Source organism: Uranotaenia lowii, chromosome 3, assembly GCF_029784155.1.
Source record: "Uranotaenia lowii strain MFRU-FL chromosome 3, ASM2978415v1, whole genome shotgun sequence".
NCBI lineage: Eukaryota > Metazoa > Arthropoda > Insecta > Diptera > Culicidae > Uranotaenia > Uranotaenia lowii.
Window position 1 is genome coordinate 74749107 of NC_073693.1, and position 23786 is coordinate 74772892.

The window sequence follows — 23786 nt, forward strand, 5'->3', positions numbered from 1 at the left end:
TAAGTATAAGTATAAGTATAAGTATAAGTATAAGTATAAGTATAAGTATAAGTATAAGTATAAGTATAAGTATAAGTATAAGTATAAGTATAAGTATAAGTATAAGTATAAGTATAAGTATAAGTATAAGTATAAGTATAAGTATAAGTATAAGTATAAGTATAAGTATAAGTATAAGTATAAGTATAAGTATAAGTATAAGTATAAGTATAAGTATAAGTATAAGTATAAGTATAAGTATAAGTATAAGTATAAGTATAAGTATAAGTATAAGTATAAGTATAAGTATAAGTATAAGTATAAGTATAAGTATAAGTATAAGTATAAGTTCATCTTACAGAAGAAGTGAATCCGAACACTTTTAACTTAATTGGTTACACAATGTTCAATTGTTTCTCGCATTCGAAACATACAGGAGGAGTTACTATCTATGTACAAAATGTATTTAAGGTAGACATTTTATTGAATGCTTACCTAGAAATGAACTGGATACTGACATTAAAATTGAGAGATGAAAGGAAAAGTATCATCGTTGGTGGAATTTATCATTCACCTAGCGCTAGTGATGCTCGTTTTATAGACATTCTGGAAAATCTCTGGTTGAGTGAGTGTGTGCACGACGATATTGATAATATTTTTTGTGGAGATTTTAATATCAATTTCAATTGTAAAGCCGAGTGCAGGGAATTGAAAAGAGTTATGGACGCTAGTGGTTTTCGACAAGTTGTATCCCAAGATACTCGAATAACGGTTTCTTCCAGTACTAGAATCGATTTAGTATTTACTAATATTGAAAGCGCAGAGACAACTATTCTATCGGATTTACGTATATCAGATCATGAGTCAGTTAGTGTTTTTGTCGGCCTGAGATTAGAAAATGCAGAAGTTATAAATACTCAAATGGTAAATGATTGGAGTCGGTACAATAGAAACGAATTATGTCAGATTATTGAGTCAAGCTTGCCCTCACTGGTTTGTTCAGATTTTAACGAATTGGTTAATCGTTTTGATTTTCTACTCAGAGACAGTGTCAAGGCACTTGTGAATGAAAAAAGCATCAATAAAAAATTAGTAAATCATTGGTACCATGGAGATCTTCGACAATTGAAAACAAAACGAGATAACTTATACAAACAGTTTCTAAGTCAGAAATGTGAGAGGCGTTGGCTCAAATATAAAATGGCTCGAAACGAATATTCACAAAAAATTAAGGAAGCTAAAAATATCTCAGTTCAAAATGAACTTGAAAGAAACAAGAATAATGGTAAACTTCTATGGAAATCTATAAAACGTTTGGCCAATCCAAATGGTGTCAAAGTTGAGTCAGTTTGTTTCGATGGTGCTGAATATACAAATGAATCCGATATTGCTGAAAAGTTTAACAACTATTTCATTGATAGTGTCATGGAAATCCATGATAGCATTGCAGCTGGTTCAAATGTCGGATTAAGTCAGATAAATTATAATTGTGGAAGTTTAAGCTCTTTTGAAAATGTTTCTTTTCAAGAGTTTTGGGAAATTGTGAACAACATGAAACCCACAGCGGGCATTGATAACGTCTCATTGAAAGTTTTCAAAGATTCGCTAACAGTATTAGCTAGCCAGTTGATCGAAATTATAAACACGAGTCTGCAATCAGGTATCATGCCAGATACATGGAAGTTTTCGACTGTTATCCCTGTGCAAAAACAGAAGAATACGCGTGAAGCAACCTTATACCGACCGATAAACATGTTAGAGTTGCAAGAAAAAGTGCTAGAATTAGCAGTGAAACGACAATTGGTATCTTTTATTGAGTCAGGAGATATTTTGATCGACGAACAGTCTGGATTCAGGAAGAAACATTCGACGGAGACTGCAGTAAATTTGTTGTTACGTAACTGGAAAGGTAACATTGAAAAGGGCAACTACACAGTCGCTGTATTCCTTGATTTTAAAAGAGCGTTCGAAACAATTGATCGAATGAAGCTATTGGAAGTTTTAGTAAGAATTGGGATAAACGGCACAGCCTTAAAGTGGTTTCAAAGTTATTTAGGTAAAAGGATGCAAAGGACTAAGTTTGGTTCTGCGTACTCGCAGTACAGAGAGAATAAATTGGGAGTTCCTCAAGGCAGTGTCTTGGGACCAATTTTGTTTATTCTATACATCAACGACTTGAAAATGTGTTTGCGAGGCGGTCACCTTAAATTGTTTGCAGATGATTCAGTGTCCTATTGGACTGGTGATAACTTGGACCTTGTGATGCAAAAAGCAAATGCTGATTTAGAAAACATTACCGAGTTTTTGAAACAAAGAAAATTGTGTCTGAATCTCGACAAAACCAACTGGATGATAATTGGAAATCGCAAAATTGTTGATTGTCCAAGCTTACTGATTGATGGATGTATAATTGAAAGAGTGTGCCAGACAAAATATCTTGGAATTCAAGTCGATGAAAAGCTTAACTTCATTGATCATGTAGACTACACTATCAAGAAAATAGCAATTAAATATGGTGTTCTTTGCCGAATAAACAGATTTTTGACTTTTTGGTCAAAAATTATTTATGTGAAGTCAGTTATTATGCCGCATTTTGATTACTGTTCCACAATTTTACTTCACGCTTCAGACTCGCAAATCAAGCGACTACAGAGGATCCAGAACAAAATAATGAGAATTGTAATACGTTGTAATCGCTACACTCCAAGTGCTGTTATGCTGGACATGCTACAATGGCTATCAGTCAAGCAAAGGATTGCCTACAATAGCTTAATGTTCGTGCATAAAATCAAAAACGGAATGTTACCGTCATACTTAACTGAGGATTTACAGTACGGGAATGCCATACATAGCCATAATACAAGAAGAGCACGAGATTTTAGATTACCAACTGCAAGGAAAGAAATGACAAAAAGATCTATTTTCTACAATGGTTTGAAAATGTACAACAGCTTACCACAATGCATTAAGGACTGCACAAACATAGTCAGCTTTAAGAAAATGACAGTACACTACGTAAAGCACAACATTTAAAATATGTACGAATTATAAAAATGTGATGGAAATGTCATGTGATATCAGACAGAGAATCTGTACAGTGATGGACATACGCGGGAGTTGAAAGACAACCAAGATGTACAGAAAAGACATAAATATGTTAACACAATTATCCAAAGGATAACCTGTCCCTCCCACTTCTAAAGAGGCGTATGGGGTGGAGGAAGGACCCAAATGGACCTGTGGGACCATCACAAAAAAAAAAAAAAAAAAAAAAAAAAAAAAAAAAAAAAAATAAGTATAAGTATAAGTATAAGTATAAGTATAAGTATAAGTATAAGTATAAGTATAAGTATAAGTATAAGTATAAGTATAAGTATAAGTATAAGTATAAGTATAAGTATAAGTATAAGTATAAGTATAAGTATAAGTATAAGTATAAGTATAAGTATAAGTATAAGTATAAGTATAAGTATAAGTATAAGTATAAGTATAAGTATAAGTATAAGTATAAGTATAAGTATAAGTATAAGTATAAGTATAAGTATAAGTATAAGTATAAGTATAAGTATAAGTATAAGTATAAGTATAAGTATAAGTATAAGTATAAGTATAAGTATAAGTATAAGTATAAGTATAAGTATAAGTATAAGTATAAGTATAAGTATAAGTATAAGTATAAGTATAAGTATAAGTATAAGTATAAGTATAAGTATAAGTATAAGTATAAGTATAAGTATAAGTATAAGTATAAGTATAAGTATAAGTATAAGTATAAGTATAAGTATAAGTATAAGTATAAGTATAAGTATAAGTATAAGTATAAGTATAAGTATAAGTATAAGTATAAGTATAAGTATAAGTATAAGTATAAGTATAAGTATAAGTATAAGTATAAGTATAAGTATAAGTATAAGTATAAGTATAAGTATAAGTATAAGTATAAGTATAAGTATAAGTATAAGTATAAGTATAAGTATAAGTATAAGTATAAGTATAAGTATAAGTATAAGTATAAGTATAAGTATAAGTATAAGTATAAGTATAAGTATAAGTATAAGTATAAGTATAAGTATAAGTATAAGTATAAGTATAAGTATAAGTATAAGTATAAGTATAAGTATAAGTATAAGTATAAGTATAAGTATAAGTATAAGTATAAGTATAAGTATAAGTATAAGTATAAGTATAAGTATAAGTATAAGTATAAGTATAAGTATAAGTATAAGTATAAGTATAAGTATAAGTATAAGTATAAGTATAAGTATAAGTATAAGTATAAGTATAAGTATAAGTATAAGTATAAGTATAAGTATAAGTATAAGTATAAGTATAAGTATAAGTATAAGTATAAGTATAAGTATAAGTATAAGTATAAGTATAAGTATAAGTATAAGTATAAGTATAAGTATAAGTATAAGTATAAGTATAAGTTAAAGTTTGAGAATATACTTTATCATATTCTCCAGATGTTATTACTTAAAAACTTAAAATTGATAGCAAATTTCAACTTTTTGAAAGAAATCCAAATAAAAAACCACTCAAAACGAAAACCTTCTGTAGTTTACCCTCTAAGCTGTTGACGCCCCCAATAAAGTTTTAAAAATAGATAAAAAAAAGATGCTTGGATGCTTAATCATGATGTATTCTATTCAATAAGGATGAAGTGCAATGGGACACATTTACTTGCATTATTGTCATACAAGAAGAAGTGCAGTATAGGAGAATTCATTAGCATTATTATTTTTTTTAAACAAATAGAGAAGAACATGAAACCACTTCTTTCGAAATTCCTCAACAATCTTTTATTTAAATACTTTAGATAAAAGCATATTATAAAAAGTTAAAGTTTTTTTTTTATCAAAAACTCACCCTAACGCCAACAGGTAGGCAGTCAGGGAGTTGAATTACAACGAAAGAAAGTTCACACAAGAACTACCTACCGGCTAATGGTAGCTCTACAAAAGCTCAAACTCTTTCCCGTTTCTGTCTCTATGCGGTAATAATGTTGCACTATTTGATGATCCTTCTCCGATTCAGAAGAATGCAGCCGGCGGGAAAGCGCAAAGAAGGTTCTCATACTACAATTCTATAAGGAATCATTCTTCTCGTCACAAATCCTCCCACACACCTTTTCACCCTTCTTAAGACCTACACACTTCTCCATTCACTAGTAAGACCAACTGGAAGGATAATCATAGCTACTTCTACTTAATACTTATGAAGCACCGTCGCTCGTCGGCAATTGAAGATTCTTATCACATGTAGATATTTGTATAGCATTGCAACTGCACTAGCGTTTCTTTTTCTTCCTACCAGCAACTTTCCTTGAGGGGACCCTAGGGTATCGACACGATGTTGCACACAAAAAGACGGCAATGCCGTTTGTGGGCAAAGCGCCATAAATTTCCGGAAGAAATGCGGAAATAAATTTTGCATGATGTGCTTCCCGTTCGCCCGCGGGATTCGATTTGGTGGTTCAAACCAGCGGAAGCGATGTTTTAAATTATGGGATAATCTACATCGTTAAAAATCTTGATTGTTTGTGTAGAAAGTATTCAAAAAAATAGAGTTGTGCACATTTTATATACATTTTTGTTTTTTAAAGGATATAAAGTTTTTTGAAGAATGCAAATTACTCGATAAAAGTTTATTCTATCATTTCATCAGCAAAGTTTGACATTAAATATGATTCCACTTCCATCGGGTGAAACATGATTTCAGCGATTCCCAGCATCTGCTCAAGGATCCTTATCTGATTAACTGATTTGATGTCTCGGGTTGTCCGGATCAAACAACGGCACCGTTTTGCTTGCTGCTTGTTGATGGAGTTGGGGCCAGATAAGAAACCTTTCGCTAATCAGCCTGAAATGAGATATTTTGCTCCCGGTGCTGATTATTCCTCCAACCACTTCCAGACAGCCTTAAACCGTCTTCCGTCTTCCCGAACATGACCGGGACTCTATAGATCCCGAGGTATTATTTTTGCGTTCGTCGAAGAAGTACAAAATTCGTTAGCATCATTATCATCACTTTCATCGAGTGGTGTTCTTCTTTTCGTGAACCTCCCAACCCCAGGTGAGGAAATGTTGGCAGCGCCGAGCAACGAGAGTGTTGGCTCAAAGAGTTTCTTCCTCGAAATCTAATCCTGAATGTGCAATATTAACGCTCTCGGCATTTCAAGATGGTGCGTACCTTTTTTCTGATATATTTTTTTTCGTCTGAGAGTTTGTTCGTGAAAAAGCCAAAAGAAATAAAATCATATGCAGATAGCTCGTTTTTGCACTGATAAGCATTTTCATGGAACTCATTTCCTTGCATCACCAGACATTTATCGGCTTACCTTTTAGGAGCTGAATATTAAAAATACTAAATACATACATACATATAAGGAAATTGATTTTTTTTTAATTTTTTGTACTTTTATCAAAACATCTAAATTGCATCACGTGACGCCGGAATACACTGGAAGAGATATAAGAAGTAATAAAGCAGGCAATTTTCAAGGTAAAACGATTGCCTTTGAAAAAGCCTGAATTATGCCCGGATTTATTCACTGTATTTACCAAAACAAACAAAAAAATAAAATTGTGTTGTAAAAAAATTTTTTTATGCATCAAAAACGAAATTTTTTGAGCAAGTTTTATAAAAATTATCATGAAAAGTTTAATGAAAGCCTAAAATACGATTTTAAAACTGCTGATGAAAAACAAAATTTTTCAATTTATTTTTTTTGTTTGTGTTGTGTAATTCCTGGGTTCTAACAAAGATCCCTAACTATCAAGATGATCGGGCATATTATTTCACGAACGAATCTTCGGAGACAACAACACAATGCATATGGTGCTGCCACTCACAAGATAGGATCCAAGCTTTGCACTTGACGATTGCACCTCTCACTAATACATTGAAAACAAACGTTACTTTTCCCAAACAAGATTTTTGTTTACATTGTTCACGCTAATCATTTTGCACTATGGGTGAATTGTTATTCTTTCCCACTTTTGATGAACATTTTGTTGCAACTGGCCGTTTCCAGTCAACCCTGACCCTGATCGTTTGCCAGCGGAACGGATTTCCCCTAGCATTCATCAAAATTCAAGGAAATTCGCTACACCGGTAAGTTAACAAACTAAAAGTGAACGAAATTTGATTCTGAATCCAAATCAGGATGCAAGAAGGAGATTCAGGAATGTGTTATCAACGAATTTAATTTCAGCTTAGCATCCGATGGAACGGCTTATGGAAAATTCAAGAAGAACCAATCAGACAGATGGATCATTAATTTTGGCTACCCGTTCTTGCGAGGAACCAGCCAACACCGAACTCGATCGTTTGCCAGTGTGACACATTTAAGCAGAATTCGAGAAAAATGGAATTTTCTATTCCTCCGGTAAGTTGATAAGTTGAAAGTGTATAAATTTATGTTTCAAATCCAAACCAAATCGAATTACAGCTGTACAGCAGACGGAATTTCCGATATAGGATCAGAGGAGGAAAGAATCTTGCAAGCCAAACAACCTGATTGACCTGCCCAGTTACCCAGGTTTTTACAATTGTTACATTTTTACTGTAATTCATTAAACTTGAACATTTGACGTAATAGATGATTTATTGTTTTGAATAACCCATGTCACTTTGTGAAACAGGGAAGGATGTCTCATACCAAATTTATGTAAAATAAGACACTACTCGAATAATTTTCAAGTTCATTTTCTCAAATTTGTTAAACAGCCAAGTTTTGATTGAATGAATTTTGAAACAAGGGTCTCGTACAGAATCAATGTTTTATTTATACGGGGCAAATAAATGTTTCAAATAAATATATTAAAAATTAAAACAACTGCTGTCATATATTCCACAAGGTCATAATGTTCAATCCAGTTACATAGATATTCAACACATTTAAACAACTATGAAAAAATTCACATTTTTTTGCAACTTTGACCGCTGTGCTGTGATGTAAACAAAGAGAACTGGGATGTAAACAAAAAAGTAAACGCGAGCTGCTTTGATTTTTATGCAGTAGTGTGTGTAACAGATTACACAATTTGAGCTTGGATCTCAGTCCGTAAAATCTATTTTGGCGCTAGTGTTCTGTCGCCAAAATTTCTCGAAAGCTGGTAGGACCTGGTTCTAACCAAATTTACCCGGATATTGCCCGGATTTTTGGTCGATGTTTTGGAATTAAATGCCTGGATTTTTCCAATGTTTTAGCTGGATACATGCTGAAAAAAATGATGAAAAATTCAATAATAATTTAACCCTTCGTTTCATAAAAGAACAAATTTGCAACAATAATGTATGGAAAAAGTCAAAAATTGTATTTTATTTTAATTTTTTTTTCTTTATGTACTCATCATTTCCAACTGTAAAAAATAATTTTGAAGGAAAAATAAAACATCTTGAAATGACGGGTTAAATTTAAGTTTGTTTCTTCATAGTTTTATATTTATACCTCAACATCATGATCAACCCCTTGACATGAAAGTTGCAACTTTAGTTTCGAATTGCAATACAAAAGAGAATAATTCTTATGTTCTTTAATATTCTTTTCTGTTCTCATAACTGACATAAAAGTTGTTTTCCAAACATTATTTAGTATTTAAAATTAAGACTCTGTATATATTTACCCAAAAGTTCCCGAATTCCGCCAAAATAAATGTTTTACTTGTATAAAATTCCTCCCCTTACTAAATTCGGTTCTATTTACTTGATCAGTTTCCAAGTCATGAAAAAAAAATTATGAGAGGGCCCCTTTTAAATAATCGACAAAATATTTCTCGTACATCAATCCCTTCTATGCAAAATTTTCTCAACCATTTCTCGTGTTATTAAAAACAGGGAGCACCACTTTCCCTTTTCTAGGTGCCCACTGGAAAGAAAGGAGGAGTCTAAAATTTTTTTTTCATATACTTTCCTATGACAAATTTGGCCCTTTTTGCTTAACATTTAATCGAATCATTCTTCCCCTCACTGGAGGTTTCCATCTCACTCAATGGAAGAATGGAAGGGTCTTAGAAATTATAGAAATATATCGTAATATAAATCCACACCAAATTCGTTCTTTCTCGATCGTTTAATTATGGAAAACTGTGGTGGCCGCCTACCCTCTTCCTATTTGTTAGCTTGGATTAAGGAGGGGTCTCAAACTGCCATAGAGTCTTTTTCCGTGTCCAAATATCATCCCATCCTATATCATTCAGTTCAATTTGCTTGATCACTCCTGTTAGGCAAACAATTGTATGAGACCCCCCCTTCCGCTTTCTGATTCTTCAATGGAATGTGAGAAGGATAAAATCACCTTGGAAACATTTCGTTCTCCCAAATACCTTCACATTCCAAATTTGATTCCCCTTGCTTGATCAGTTATATAACATTGCGGAAAATTGTATGGGCTCCTTGCTATGCTCCCATTGCAAGTCAGGAGAAGTCTCAAAAGTCATCGAATCTTTTCCCACATGCTAATACATTCTTACGCCAATCTGGTTCCATTTGCTCAAAAAGTTATCGATTTATTACATGAAAATTGTATTTTAGCTCCCCCGCGCCCTGCTTTCTTTCTCCCACTGAAACTCAAATAATCTCATATGCCAAATCTGGATCCATTTGCTTGACTCATTATAGAGTTATGAAAACAAAACTGTAGCCCCCTCCCCTTTTAATATCTCTCCACTGGAAAAAAAGGACGGGTACCAAATATTCATAGAAATATTTTTCGTAGCTAAATACCCTTCCATGCCAAATTTGGTACCATTTGTTTGAATGGTTCTCGGGTTATGCAAACATTTGTTTTTTTTTTGTTTGGGAGAACCCCTCCCTCCTTTCAGTGAGAGGGAGGAGTCTCAAACCATAATAAGAACCTTCCTCGGCCACCAATACCCCCAGTAGTTTCCGAGTCTATAGGGAACAGACAGACAGACAGAAATCCATTTTTATTTTTCCAACTGATGTAAACAACTACAGGCCAATTTCCCGTTTATCTGTTCTAGTTAAAATACTCGAAAAATAGATAGTTAATCGGATCGACGCGTTCACAAAAAGATACGACCTTATCTTTTCTTGCCAATACGGATTCTGGCAAGGTGCCAGTACTCAAACTGCATCTCATGAGTTGATTCAGGATATATATGACTCTTTGGACAAAAAGGAACTTGTTGGGGCACTATTCATCGACTTGAAAAAAGCGTTCGATTCCATTGATCATGGTATACTTGTGCTAAAATTATACTACCTGGGAATAAAAGGAACCGCCAATGATATAATATCAAGTTATTTATCCAACCGAATACATATCCAACTGTTGACGGTGCGGGTAGTTCCATTGGGCGTATTGCTACAGGAGTGCCCCAAGGTAGCAACCTAGGTCCTATACTTTTCCTATTGTTCATCAATGATTTGGCAAATTTGCACCTCCACGGGAAGCTTCGTTTATTTGCTGACGATACCTCACTCTTCTACCGCTGCGGAAATTGTAATGTGATACGTGTACATATGCAGCACGATATTTCGCTGCTAAAACAATATTTAACCTCCAACCTACTCTCCCTGAATCTCTCCGAAACGAAACATATGTTCATTCGATCACCAAAATATGCATTGCCAGCCAGGCCCGTGCGAAGGACCCGTCCATGGGGAGGGTTCGAAATTGAAAGTCACCTCGAAATAATAACAATACCAAAAATGCGCAACAAACAAGCAAATTGTTATTCTATAACCATTTTCTTTCTAGGAATTTTAAAGGACTGTCATTCTCGGATTTTTTCAATGTAAAACGACTGTAGTAAAAAACAGTCGTTTTTAATTAAAAAAATCAAGTCTGAAAGCCGTTAAAATCCTTAAAAAAAATTAACCTAAACAGTCGATTCATAGTGAAATCACTAATTTGCTTCATTGCCAATTAAAACTTGCTTGACAGCTACTAATTCAAATCATTTTTCAAACTTTCCAAAAATTATTTGAAAAAGAATTTACCTAATCGATTCAAGAAAGATGATTTGAAATAATTAAAACAGTGAAATATTTTAAATGTTTTGAATTGAGATGAATAAACCCATCGGGCTTCAAATCCCGGGAATAATAAAATATTTTTTTTTTGAGCGAGTTTTTGAGTTTAAAATTTTAATCTCTGTATTTTGTTATCGTCTTCGGAAATATTGGGTCTAAGGACAAAATGTAGAAATTATGTTTTTCTTATAGATTATTATTTCAAGAAGATTATTATTTTCAAAATACAAAAATTCAGGATTTAAAAACAAAGCCAAACTTATCAAAACTATAACAAAAAAATTGAAAAGTCTGACTTGAAGAATATCGGTAAAACTGAAAAATGATTCTTAAAATTCAGTTAAGCTATTTTGAAAATAAAAACAACATATGATAAGATAACTATCATAACTAGTATAATTGACATAACTGAAGAAAATTTAAAAAAAATCATTTCATTCAACAAATCTGCAAAACGATTTGATGTTTGCTTTAAAAGATATCTAATATTGAATTAGGTTAAACACTTTTTTAAAAGTCGTTAAAACTCCCGTATATTTCTAAATGGGGTAACGGAAACAAATTCTATTACTTTTTTCACAGAAAAAAATTCTAGCGATCTTGAGAAAAGTTGATAATAAGTTTAAAAGCTTGATTTAAAATTTTCAAGGTTTAGCCAAAAATGAAGAAATTTTTTAAATCATTTTTATCTCTTTTAAAGGTTTTTTCAGAAATGGAAGCTGATAAAAACGTTTTAAATTAAATTCAAGACACCCAAATAAATAAGTTCTAAAATTCTTTGCACCTTGGAAAAATATGAAGTTTGAGGTCTTGTGTAATTTACAGTACCGTTCATAATTGTATTGAAATTGGAAGCACGCGCACTGTCACTTCGACTTTGAACTTCCATAACCTTTTACTCTGATGATATTTTTTGATCCAATTTTTTACATTAGATAGATCAACTATCACACTATTATATCACAAAATTTGAGCTTGATGGAGTTTATGTGGCCTGAGAAGTCCGATTTTCGTAGAATTATTGTTCCTCAGACCACATAAACTCCATCAAGCTCAAATTTTCTGATATAATAGTGTGATAGTTGATCTATCTAACGCAAAAAATTGGACCAAAAAATATCATCAGAGTAAAAAGTTATGGAAGTTCAAAGTCGAAGTGACAGTGCGCTTGCTTCCAATTTCTATACAATTATGACGGTACTGTATCAAAACACTTTTGGATATGAAGATTGAGAAGAATTGAAGAATTGAGAAGAACGAGACGAAAAACTGACTAGATCCTGAAATTGGTTTCTTGAATAATATTTCATTTAAGCATAAAATTCAGCAAGTACTCAGGCCGGACAAAGCGGTCAATTTTTATATAAAACTCTGGCAAAATCCGGGAATTCGATTTCAAATTGACGACCATAAATCCGGGCAGTTTCCGACAAGTTTTGTCAAAAGTCAAGTCAGGTCACGTCATTCGTTAACAAAAATCAAGAAAAAAAAAATTTTTGGCTTCCAAAAAAAATGTTATGATTATTTTTATAAAACTTGCTCTAAAAAATTTTGTTTTGGAGGTGTTTGTTGTTTTTTTTTGTTTGATAAGCTAAATAAAGTGAATAAATCCGGGCAATATCCTGACATTTTTCAATGAAATCTGTTATTAAATTTAGTATTAAATATCCGGGCAAACCCGGATAAAACCGGGCAATCTGGCAACCTTAGCCTAGAGCCGGAGGCATTGACAAATCTGAAAAAAGATTTGAGCTCAACACGCTAAAATGTACCAAATGAATCATAAAAACATAGGTAATAAAAACTTATCTTTTTCATCTTCATATTGTACTTTAATTTATAAGGAGTTTTATCACAATGAATAATGTTTTTGAATTTAATTAATCGACTTTATCGGTGAAAGCTACATTCTATCAGTAATAACATATCAAGATAACGAAATTACACGCGAATATTGAAGGGGTAGAATTTGATTGGGAGCTTTTTCATCTCAAGTCGTTAGTTTATTCCTTGTGGAACGAATTTCAATTTTCATAATTTTGAAATGTTCTTTCTTAAACAACATAATTTTAACCGCTAACGATAAACTTAAATTACATTTGATTTTAATTTTTAAGTCAATTTTAAACTCAAACTAATGAAATTTTTTAAATATGTTTAATAAGCTTTCCTTCGTTTTTTAACTTTGAATTTTTGTGTTCTGCAAACCTTATCTTCATAGAAGTCTTCAAATTTAGACTTTTAATAAAAAAAAAAGCTTAGTTTCTACCTTTTATCCTTCCCAGAATCCAATATTTCAATTGACGGCGGAAAAACATACAGAGCTTAAAATTTTAAACTATATTTGCGCTTGAAAATAAATTAACATTCACTCGTTTTTTCATTGTCTCAGTTCATGCTTTAGAAATTAAAAATGACATGTTGAGAAAAAATACAAACGTTTGTAGCCTTATATTTTGATAACTGGAAAAATTCGAATATAAAAATGAATTTTACTTCTGACTTTTGACTCTGACCTCTGACAATTTTGAAATAAAATTAAACTTTTTTTTGCTATCAAAACCAAAAAAATAATCATCTATGTATTTTTAATATTTCTCTTATGTTGAAAATGGATTTTTTTTTTCCTTCAAGAAAATACACGTTTCAAATCGTTATTTAATATTACATCAAATTCATGATAGAACAGATGACCATCCTTCAATTGAAATTGAAGAAATAAATTTTTAATTCAGGTAAATCAGGCCAGAAGATAGGATTTTTTTTAAATTAGGTTTTAATTTCTTTTAAAATGTGGTGTTATATTTTATGCATTCTATTTTTGTGCAATTATTTTTATGTCAAAAGCATCAAATTCTGGTTTAGTTTGAGGCTTTAATCCGCATTTTTTTCTGAATTTCAAAAATATTTTCTTATTTATTTATTTACATAGTAATCCGTCTTACGACATAACTAATTCCTAAAATTCACTCGGTCCATGGCAACCGTTCTCCAATTTCTCGGGCACCCCACGTTCGCCAGATCACGCTCCACTTGGTCTAACCACCTCGCTCGTTGCGCCCCTGCTCGTCTTGTTCCTACCGGATTCGTGGCGAACACCTGTTTTGCAGGACAGTCGTCCGGCATTCGCGCAACATGTCCCGCTCAGCGTATCCGGCCAGCTTAATATTTTCTTAAAATATCTAATTGAAAATTGTCATTGCTGCCAGAAAAAAAATTAGTTTCAATAGAAAAGTTTATTGAATTTCAAATCGAAATTCAAAATAAAAAAATCGTTGCAACGTCATAAAGTGTCTTATAATTGAATGTATTAGGCCTCGAGTTATTTGTAACTTAACTTCGTCGGAGCTGATAAATTTTCTGAAATGCTTGATACAGGGGCGGTCCTAATGTTGGCTCTTGGGGAGGGGGGGGTTGGGGGTGATTTTCCAAAATTTCAAAAATCAGTCAATATGAAGGAACGTAATATCTGGTGAAAAAACGATCATTTTGAAAAAGCAAAAAAATGGGGAGGGTGGCTTTGGGGGGGGGGGGGGGGGTTAGGGTTTCCACTTTCAAATGAGTATAATTTTCACTGAACAAAATCAGATGTATTTCGAAAAATATGAAACAAGAGAAGAATAATGATATCATTTAGAACAACAAGAAATTCTTTGACAATCACTGCAAAAAAAAAATTAATAAAAAGAAAATTGTCATAATTTGTTTATCTGGTAGTTTGAAATAGTCACTTTCAAAGATCTTTAAAGAATTTCTTGTTATAAATGTTATTTTATATCATTCATTTTATGTCATTGAATATTTTTTAGTGCTAGACCAAACAAAAAGTATAGATTTGAGATACGTTTTAGTTAATTATTGCTATGAACTACAAACTGATTAACGGTTATTAAATTTTTCATTGGAGTAATTTACTGAATAGTGATTTGAAAATTTCGTAATATTATTTTCAATTTAAAAACACAATCCTCGTTCACAATTCTGGTTTTGATTTTTCAAATTCTCAATATAAAAAATCAACACTCGAATTATAAACTTTTCAACAAAGATAAGATTATTAAAATCAGATACTGAAGTATGAAGCTTCTTGAATTTAATTTTTATTGATTTGCTCTTGAATTTAAGGTAATAATACAAAATTTCAATTTTAATTGTACTGAAAAAAATGAAATAGCAACACATAAATTATAAAGAAAGTGAAAAATCGTTTTTCTTTTCTTCATGTAGGTACCTATTCATTATTCCAAACTCTTAAAAAAATATTGATTTATAATAAAAAAAAAACATGGAATGAAGCCATGAAAGGTTAATTTAGTGAAGAGTATTTATCAATTGCAATTGAAATAACCGAACTTTCAGAGCTTCAAACCTTCAACTGGATTTTAAATTAAAATTTCAAAATAATTATGTAGATGAGATAAGATTTCGGCGATATAATTGGTATAGATCTTGAAATCCAGCAGTATAAGTCAAAAGTCAGAAAAAGCACTTTCGAATGTTAGCTTGATGGATTGCCTTGTTGCCGAAAAACAATAATTTGATAACGGGAAAGCACAGACAAACAGACAGGACACTCTGAAGAAAATTCGATTATTTTTTCGCAAAGCGATTACACTGCCATCTGTTGCCGACATTGCCTACCAACATCACGATTGTAAAATAAACCACAGTAGGAAGCCATGATATCTTGGCATTTATAACTCAAGTGTAAACAAGCAATCCATTATTTTTGCTGGTGTAATAATTTTCTAGGAAAATTTTGGTGTTCAATTAACCGTGATTCGAGTTATCAACGTAATAAAAACAGCTGAACTGTCCCGGAGAAACCAGGTAACGGGAGTTAAATACGTAGTATTGACTGTTCTTTTTATTTTAGCGTCATAAAATAATTTCAAAAATAATTGTAGATATTTCAAATTGAATCAAATCAGAGCGAAAGATGCCCAATCAGAGACAGCTGCAACAAATCAGAGGACAATTGAATAATCTTTCATCCAGTAACGGAAGTCAATGTTTGGAATCGATGAGAACTTTTTGAATTGATCCGTTGGGAATTTTGTTTTGTGTATGAGTATTGTGTTGAAAATACAAAATGGTGCTTTTATCATCATCAGTGCTTTTATATCCGCGAATTTCCTTTGGTTTCGAAAGCCCTTTAAAATTTGCCAACAATTATTCAGGATCTTTTTATTTCATCCAGGAACAACAAACGCGTTTTTTTGAACGAATACGTATTTTCAGAAGAAATCACTCAGGCAAAAGATTTGGCAAAGGTACATATCTAGAGGTTTTTCAATTTAATAGTTAAAATTGACAAAATAAGCTGAATCTCAGGTTTGCGTCAAAGTCAATTGGGGGAAAAAATTACTAGTCGGCATATTTATTCAGGTTATTTAATTATTCCAGAACAGAACATATTCTTAACATTTCCGCTCGCTTATCTTAATTTTGCTTTTGAATGATTCCTGTATCGTTCGAATGAAATCATTTCGTACTCTGGTAGCAAGAACGGCTTATAAAAGCTTTCTCGAGAAAGTGTCTTTCACGAAAATTATATCTTCTAAATTAATTTATGATTCTTTAGCTGAATTCCGACGGAAGACTGTTAAAAAAAAGAGTCCTGTTATCACTAGCAATCCTTTGACACAATTCTTCGATGGTATCTCCTGAAATGAAAATTTTTCAGGTTATTTCACGACCTTCGAGGAGTAACGGAGATGGCAGACAGACCTTGACAAATTCCTTGAATTGATGCACTAGTTTGATCGACTTTTACTGCACGTTTTGGTCCATTATTTGGTTTAAATGTTGAATGTAAACGATAAATTCTTTATTCTAAAATTACTACCAAATCAACGGTAAACAAGCTTTGCTGGATAACAACAAACAAAACTCAACAACTTACAAGCACCAAATGGAGATGCACTGCTACTATGATCAAAAAACTTAATTTTCGTTTTAGTGATTTTAGTGCACTCTAGTGTCGACATTGCCTAGCTTTGAAGGAGCTTGCGAAAAACGAAAAACGAGTGTCCTGTCTGTTTGTCTGTGGGGAAAGTTTTAACCCACAAGGGAAAAAATAAAACATAGGCAAACTGATTTTAGAAATATTTTGCGTCCTTAACTCGATTGTTTTGCCAGATTTTTTGTCAGAAAACTAATTAGTTTAGATTTCCATCGATCAATGATAACTGATGAAGCAACTGACCTACATGAACAACAAATCATTATTTTGAATCTATATATTATTTTTTATTCATTCATCGATGCAGATTTTAGGGAAGCATGCCACTAAATGGTTAATTCCCAAAAAAAAAACGCTACAGATTTTGTTCTTAAAAAAAACGATTTGAAAAAAATATATTTAATTTTTTTAAATTCTATAATTATGTCGTCCAGAAGTCACGGTAAATTACTCACAGTCTTGAGAATAATTGATCATGAAGTTAGAACCTTTTTTTCTAAATCTTTTTGATACTGTATACTTTTGCTAGAAAGTACATAATTTTTTTCAAATAATTTTAATCTTGAATTTTCAAAAGTTATACCGAAAAACCGAGCAGATAGAAAAAAATACAAATTTGCATTCAGTACCCTTAAATAAGTCAAAGTCAGTTTTCAAATTCTTTGCACCTTGGAAAATGTGAATTTTGTTTCCTTGTGTTATAATTGTGAATGCAGATTTTGAGTTTTGAAGATAAATTTGAATCTCTTTCTCAAAACACCAATTCCTTCATATTGAAACAGCTTTTATAAATAGTTTTTATTCCTTTTTGGCTCTAAAAACTCATTGGAAACGCAAAAGTTACAAACACTGCCCACAATTTCTTCTTTTGATTTTTTGTTCCTCTGGAATCTGTTGTGTTTTATTAACGCAATAACTTGAATTTAGAAATCTTTTAAAAGTTTTTAAATCTTAAACTTTAACTATTAAAATTTAAAATTTTCATATTCAATTTCTGTTTGGTAGTGAATCGTTTTGCGATTATCCATTATATGAATGTTTGATGTGATAGATTTCAAACCAAATTAAATTAAATTGGATGTTTTTTTTTTTTTTGAATTTCTCAATGTAGGTTGGTATGAAGTTTCATAATTCATATTTGAATGATGTCAAATCGAGGGGAAAATGAATTCGTGCAAGAGAATCTTGACTGTGCAATCTAATTATGAATTCCTTTTAAACGCAAGTGAGAACAGTACTGCATTGGATTTAGGAGTGAGTTAGACATCACTTTGTAAAGATTCAAAATTGTCAATAAACCAAATGTAAACAAAAAAAATAATTTTATCATGAAGAAGTGTTTTATTATAATATTTTGTCCCGATTCCTTCGGTTTTTAAGATATTTTAAACTACAAAAAAAAATCATAGTGAGGAACTTTCCGTTGCTGAATCTTCCTTAAAAATGGATTCAATGAGGCCTTAACATGTTGTATATTACGATTGAATTTATTTTGTGAAATATTGGTGTCAAACAGAAAGATTAGAAGGTACCAAAGACGGTCAATTGAATGCACACGTCTACTGGAAAACTGATCACTCCAATTGAGGATTTGACTACAATTAAAATTTCTTACTAGGTAATAAGACAATTTAATTTCTGAAATTTAAAGGAAATTACCAATCTAAAAGCAATCAATGTATGACTTCAGAAGAAAAAATATTTAAGTATTTCAGTGTTATAACCATACAATTTGCTCATGAAAATTTAGGCATATGAGGGATATTATTGAATATTAAATGAAATTTCCCTACATTTCATTACCTTACTAAAATATTAAATAGATAAAAGGTTAGCAAATTCAAAGTCGCAGTCTAAGTAATTCAACAGAAGTTGATTGGTATAATTCGGTCCAGAGAATTGCAAGTAACAGCTGCTTGAGTTTGGTAGACCGAAATTTCTTCAATTTTGAGCTTTTAAGTTATAAGCAAACTTTTTCGTTGTTAAACACCCCCACAGAGTGGAAAATTTTTGAAAAATCAAAAGCACATCTACCAGGGGAAGTTCAAAGTTTTTGAAGAAATTCGAGCATTTACGGGTATTTTGTAACGGTTTTTTGTCACTTGGGGGGGGGGGGGGTGATCACCCCGATCCCCCTCCCCCCCATAGGACCGCGCCTGGTTTGACATGCCTGACACTTATTTTTCAACATCCTTTTAGATCAAGAAACCTCGAAAATGCAAAAGATGTTGCCTATTTTCAAAAAGATATGATGGAAACAAGAAAATGGAATCAAGCTTCCCCATTCGCTCCTAAGTAATTAGAACATTTTTAAATTCATCTGTTAAGTTGCCATTAATTGGATTACTTGGCATTATAACAGATCTTTTCTCAATTCAAACTTATTTTATCACAAAATGACATAGAAAACTTAAAACTTCCTCTTCTAAAACACCGTATAAAATTTTTCAATTTTGAGTTATGTTCGAGCGTGACAACTCACTTCGAGCGGAGGACATTAATTGAATAAGACAAACCAACGAGTCCATCCGGGCAATGACAAACGATGATCTGGGGAATTACATACTGTCTCTAGTCCGGGGTTGCTGTAGATCTTTAACGGCCACTTCACGCCGCCCACAATCGAATTAGGAACCCCACTTTGAGAGGATGCGATAGCCATGGGTCGTCTGAGGTCACAGTCCGGTGGCTCTGTTTACGATGTTCCGGGGAATTGCTATCAACTCAAGTTTAGTTTAGTTGAGCCACCTTGAGAGATTCGCACTCGTACGCCCACACGCACGAGAATGCAGAGGACCTACAAGACGAGACAAGCCGGCATTCGTCCTCGGTTATTTGTCGTCAATAAATGGACAGAGAAATGATTTTTATGGGACGTAATTCTCGCTCAGCGCCATAAATATTCGATGAGGGGGTGGATGGAAAGAAAGAATCATACATCTCCGTTACAATCAACCATGCGAAGAGCGAGATGAGAAAAAGTTAGGGGATAAGCTGCCGGGTTCCCAGATTACGGAATATTTTATTCGAATCTGGAATCTCAAACTAAGAAATCCTGGTTTTGATTTACGAATTCTCTGCCTCAAATATCAGTTAACGCATTTAAAAAAACAGAATTCCTTCAAATTCAATAAATTCTTCTTTGGGCACTTTGACCAGCTCGATCTTCTCCTTTTATATCAAAAAGCTTCTTGGCTAGTTCCTTTAGCGGAAATTATCCGAAAACGTACAGACAAAATGTTTTCGTTTATAGGGCTCCGGTACTTTTCCTGGATGTTTCTTCAGCGGGTTGTTGTGACAAGAAGCAGCCAAGCACATATATCGTGATTATTGATCCAAATTGATAGGCTCCGTACTAAAAGGGGTTCTTAAATTGGAAAGTAAAATGAACGGTGATGAGCATTTCTGGAATTTCTTTCCCTGTTATACTTTGCAAACTTTTGCAACGTCTGGTATTTTTAGATATTTCAAAAAAAAGACGCATTTGCAGGTAAATATTCTTATGAACATGTCTTATTTTTGGAAACATTTTAAATGTCTTGCTTTGTACATCACATTTAAAAAGTTCCAATTGGTTTCACGAAAAAATCAAAGTTAAGAAATTTTCATTCACTTGCATAAATTGGGACATATCGCATAACATCGGTTCATCAGCTATTATTTTTCTAAATGTCCGAAAATTCAAACCGAGAGACACCAATAATGCTATTAACTTAGTTCTCCACCACCGTCTTTCTTTCTCCATTCAAACCAGTAGCAGCACACAAAACGCTACTATTCAATTTTCAGAATTAACCTCAACAAACAGCGTGGCGGCGCGCGGTAGTTATCAAGTTTACTTTTCGAAACATTCCACCGCACATTCCGCCTACAAACAGCTGTCACTTCCAATCAAGACCATCAACAGACGTAAAAAGCTCGCTTTATTTCCATCAGCTCTTTATGATGGAAATTTTCCTACACCCACACCCAGCTCGTCGTCATCGTCCTTCTTCAGCGTTTTGTAGCATCCATAAAACGAACCTACCTTTCACCTGAGGAGAATTTTCTTCCCGGCGAATGACTCTAATCAAGTGCTTTTGCTGGTAATAATTTTCTTCTTGGCTAGCGTTATATATCTTCTGAAAATACGATCGTGAATACAAAACTGGGAACAATTCAGTTCACGGCTATGTCAATGTGTGTTTCATTGATTTGAAATGAAATATTCTTCAATCTCGAGTTTGAAATTTTTTTGAATTCAACTACGAACTTTTGAGTATCGCTCAGAGTCACAGAGGCCGAGTAGCATAAATATGGGAAGCCAAGAAGTGTTCCACCCAAGTAACACAGATTAAGCCAATTGGCTTTTTAAAGTTTTATTATTGTTTTATTGAGGCTTTCCAATGTATCCTATTTTGAAAATGGTTTAAATGAAACTTCAGAAATGTATCATATATTGTGTATTTCAAAAGAGTTCTGCTAAACTAAGAAAAAAATAAAACTTAAGAGTTTAGCTAAAATATTTTAAAAGCTTTGATACAGCCGACCGGACTGGCAACGCTGCTGCCAAGTGGAAGCTCCGTCCGTGATTTAGTCCGCGTATTTTTAAATTTTTCCATGAATTTTAGTGATGTTTTTTTAAATACTGTTCCGAAACATGGTATTAAGCTTAAAACTAATATTTGTGCTATGTGCTTGTTGTGTATTTTGCATTGTGAAAGTGATATTTTGCTTTAATATTTGGAGTGCATTTTCGATTATGAAGCCATTGAGCAGATTGGGGCTTGGGCTTCGCCCCCGGTGCGTTGTAGAAAATGGTTATGGAACATGGGACTTCCAAGGGAGCCGAGCGGAAAATGCTGTTACTCATTCAAGATAAGTGGATTATATTTATTTTGCCATTTAATTTGATTTATATTTTACACTTAAAGATTGAAAATTCATCCAATCTGATTTTCGTAGCACACCGCGAAATGTTTCTTTCGGGAAATATTTCACCGTCCATATTGCATCCAAGCTTGTACACAAGTCTAAAGCTCCTATGATACAAGTTAAAGAACAGAGGTACAGCTGGAAAAGCTCAAAGTGTCTGAGGTTGCATCATAGCAAAACTTGTATCGAAAATAGAATGCAATTAGAAACAGCTAATGCGATATGGTCAATCCGATAGTAGAGACACCTTTTCTTCGGAATTTGAAACCGGAATTGAAACGGAATATGTGTGTGTGTGTGTGTGTGTGTGTGTGTGTGTGTGTGTGTGTGTGTGTGTGTGTGTGTGTGTGTGTGTGTGTGTGTGTGTGTGTGTGTGTGTGTGTGTGAGTGTGTGTGTGTGTGTTATATATATATATTTCAGCATATTGGGCTACTAGATTACTGCTGAAGCTTTTATCGGATTGCAAAGAAGAATAGTTTTCTCTCTCTTTTTCTCTTTCTCTCGCCGCCTGCATAATGGGTTAGAACGTTTTTTGCTCGTTAGGTCGTCCTTTCTCTTCTCGTTTTAAACGCGTGATAAAATTCGGTAAGTTGCACCGGTGTCAAGTGCATTGTACGTATGACAATGCCACGTTACGACGTTTTTTGCTCTTCTAGTTTTTATCGCGCGATAATCTTCGGTGAGTTGCACCGGCGCTAAGTGCATTGTACGTGTATGACAATGCCACGTTAGGATGTTTTGATCTTCTCGTTATAATCGCGCGGTAAAATTCGGCGAATTGCAACGTTGCAAGGTACATTATACGTGTATTTTTTTTTAAAGTTTATTTGGTCCTTAGGATTTTAACACCTGGATGTCATTCATCCCTCTTTTATTATACGTGTATGACAATGCCAAGTTAGGACGTCTTGCTCTTCTCGTTATAAACGCGCGGTAAAATTTCGTGAGTAGAACATGTGCCAAGTGCGTTGAACATGTATGACAGTGCCACGTTAGAACGCTTTGCTTTTCTCGTTTTGAGCGCGCGGTAAAATTCGGTGATTGCATCGGTGGCATTGTACGCGTATGACAATACCACGTTAGGACGTATTTGCTCTAAATAAAACCGCGATGTACTCGATAGTGTGCGACGCGACGATCACTAAATATTTAACTTTGCTTTGATCACATCCCTTTCCAAAGGGAATCCAGATCTTATTTTCCTTCCCCACTAACAAACCACCCTTCCTGTGACGACCGTGGAGATTTAGAGGTGTATTCGGTCTCTAGTAGCAACGGAAGTCGAACTAACAATCCTTCCTTTTCCCCCGATGAACCGTAAGGACGTGGCCGGCGCCGTTATTGACCATATAAGATCAGGAACCTTCGAAACGTGTACACAGAAAATGGTAAGCTAATCCCAAGCCCCATTTATTTGGATCTATGTACAATTTTGACGGTTCTTGTCAATCACGGAGTAGCAACTACTGAAATGTACGGTTTATCTAAGCTCAAGCTCAAGCTCAAGCTCAATATTTTAAAAGCTTTGATACATGCAGGCGTAGAATTGCTTTTTTTAGGATGGTCGAATGAAAAAACTGAAATGTAAAACAAGCGAATTTTTTAATAATATCTTCAAACAATATCACCAAAGAAACTACGAAAAAAATTCCCAAAAACGGTATGCGAATTGTTTTCGCTAAAACAAGTTAAAAATTTAAGCAACCGGACCAGACCGAGCTTTTTCCAATTTTTAATTTGAAAATTCGGGTTGCTAATGAGGTATCAAGAAACAAGAAAAGACGTTGTGAAAAATATTTTTTTCAGATTTTCTGCAGATTTAAAACCTTTAACTTGTAAGTAAAATTTCTGTACAAGTTGATAGTTCATGATTATTTTAATTGGTTCGGTTTGTTTACAACGATTATCTAAAACAGATTCATA

The 23786-nt window shown here is 33.2% G+C and overlaps 1 protein-coding gene and 1 pseudogene across 1 annotated transcript in view; one reads left to right on the forward strand and one right to left on the reverse strand.

Moving 5' to 3' along the window:
• The window catches only part of LOC129752295 (uncharacterized), a 409138-nt gene that overhangs the window by 202644 nt on the left and 182708 nt on the right, over positions 1-23786 (reverse strand). The window lies entirely within an intron of this gene.
• Positions 1-23786, forward strand: part of LOC129752299 (metallophosphoesterase domain-containing protein 1-like) — a 33452-nt pseudogene that overhangs the window by 2981 nt on the left and 6685 nt on the right.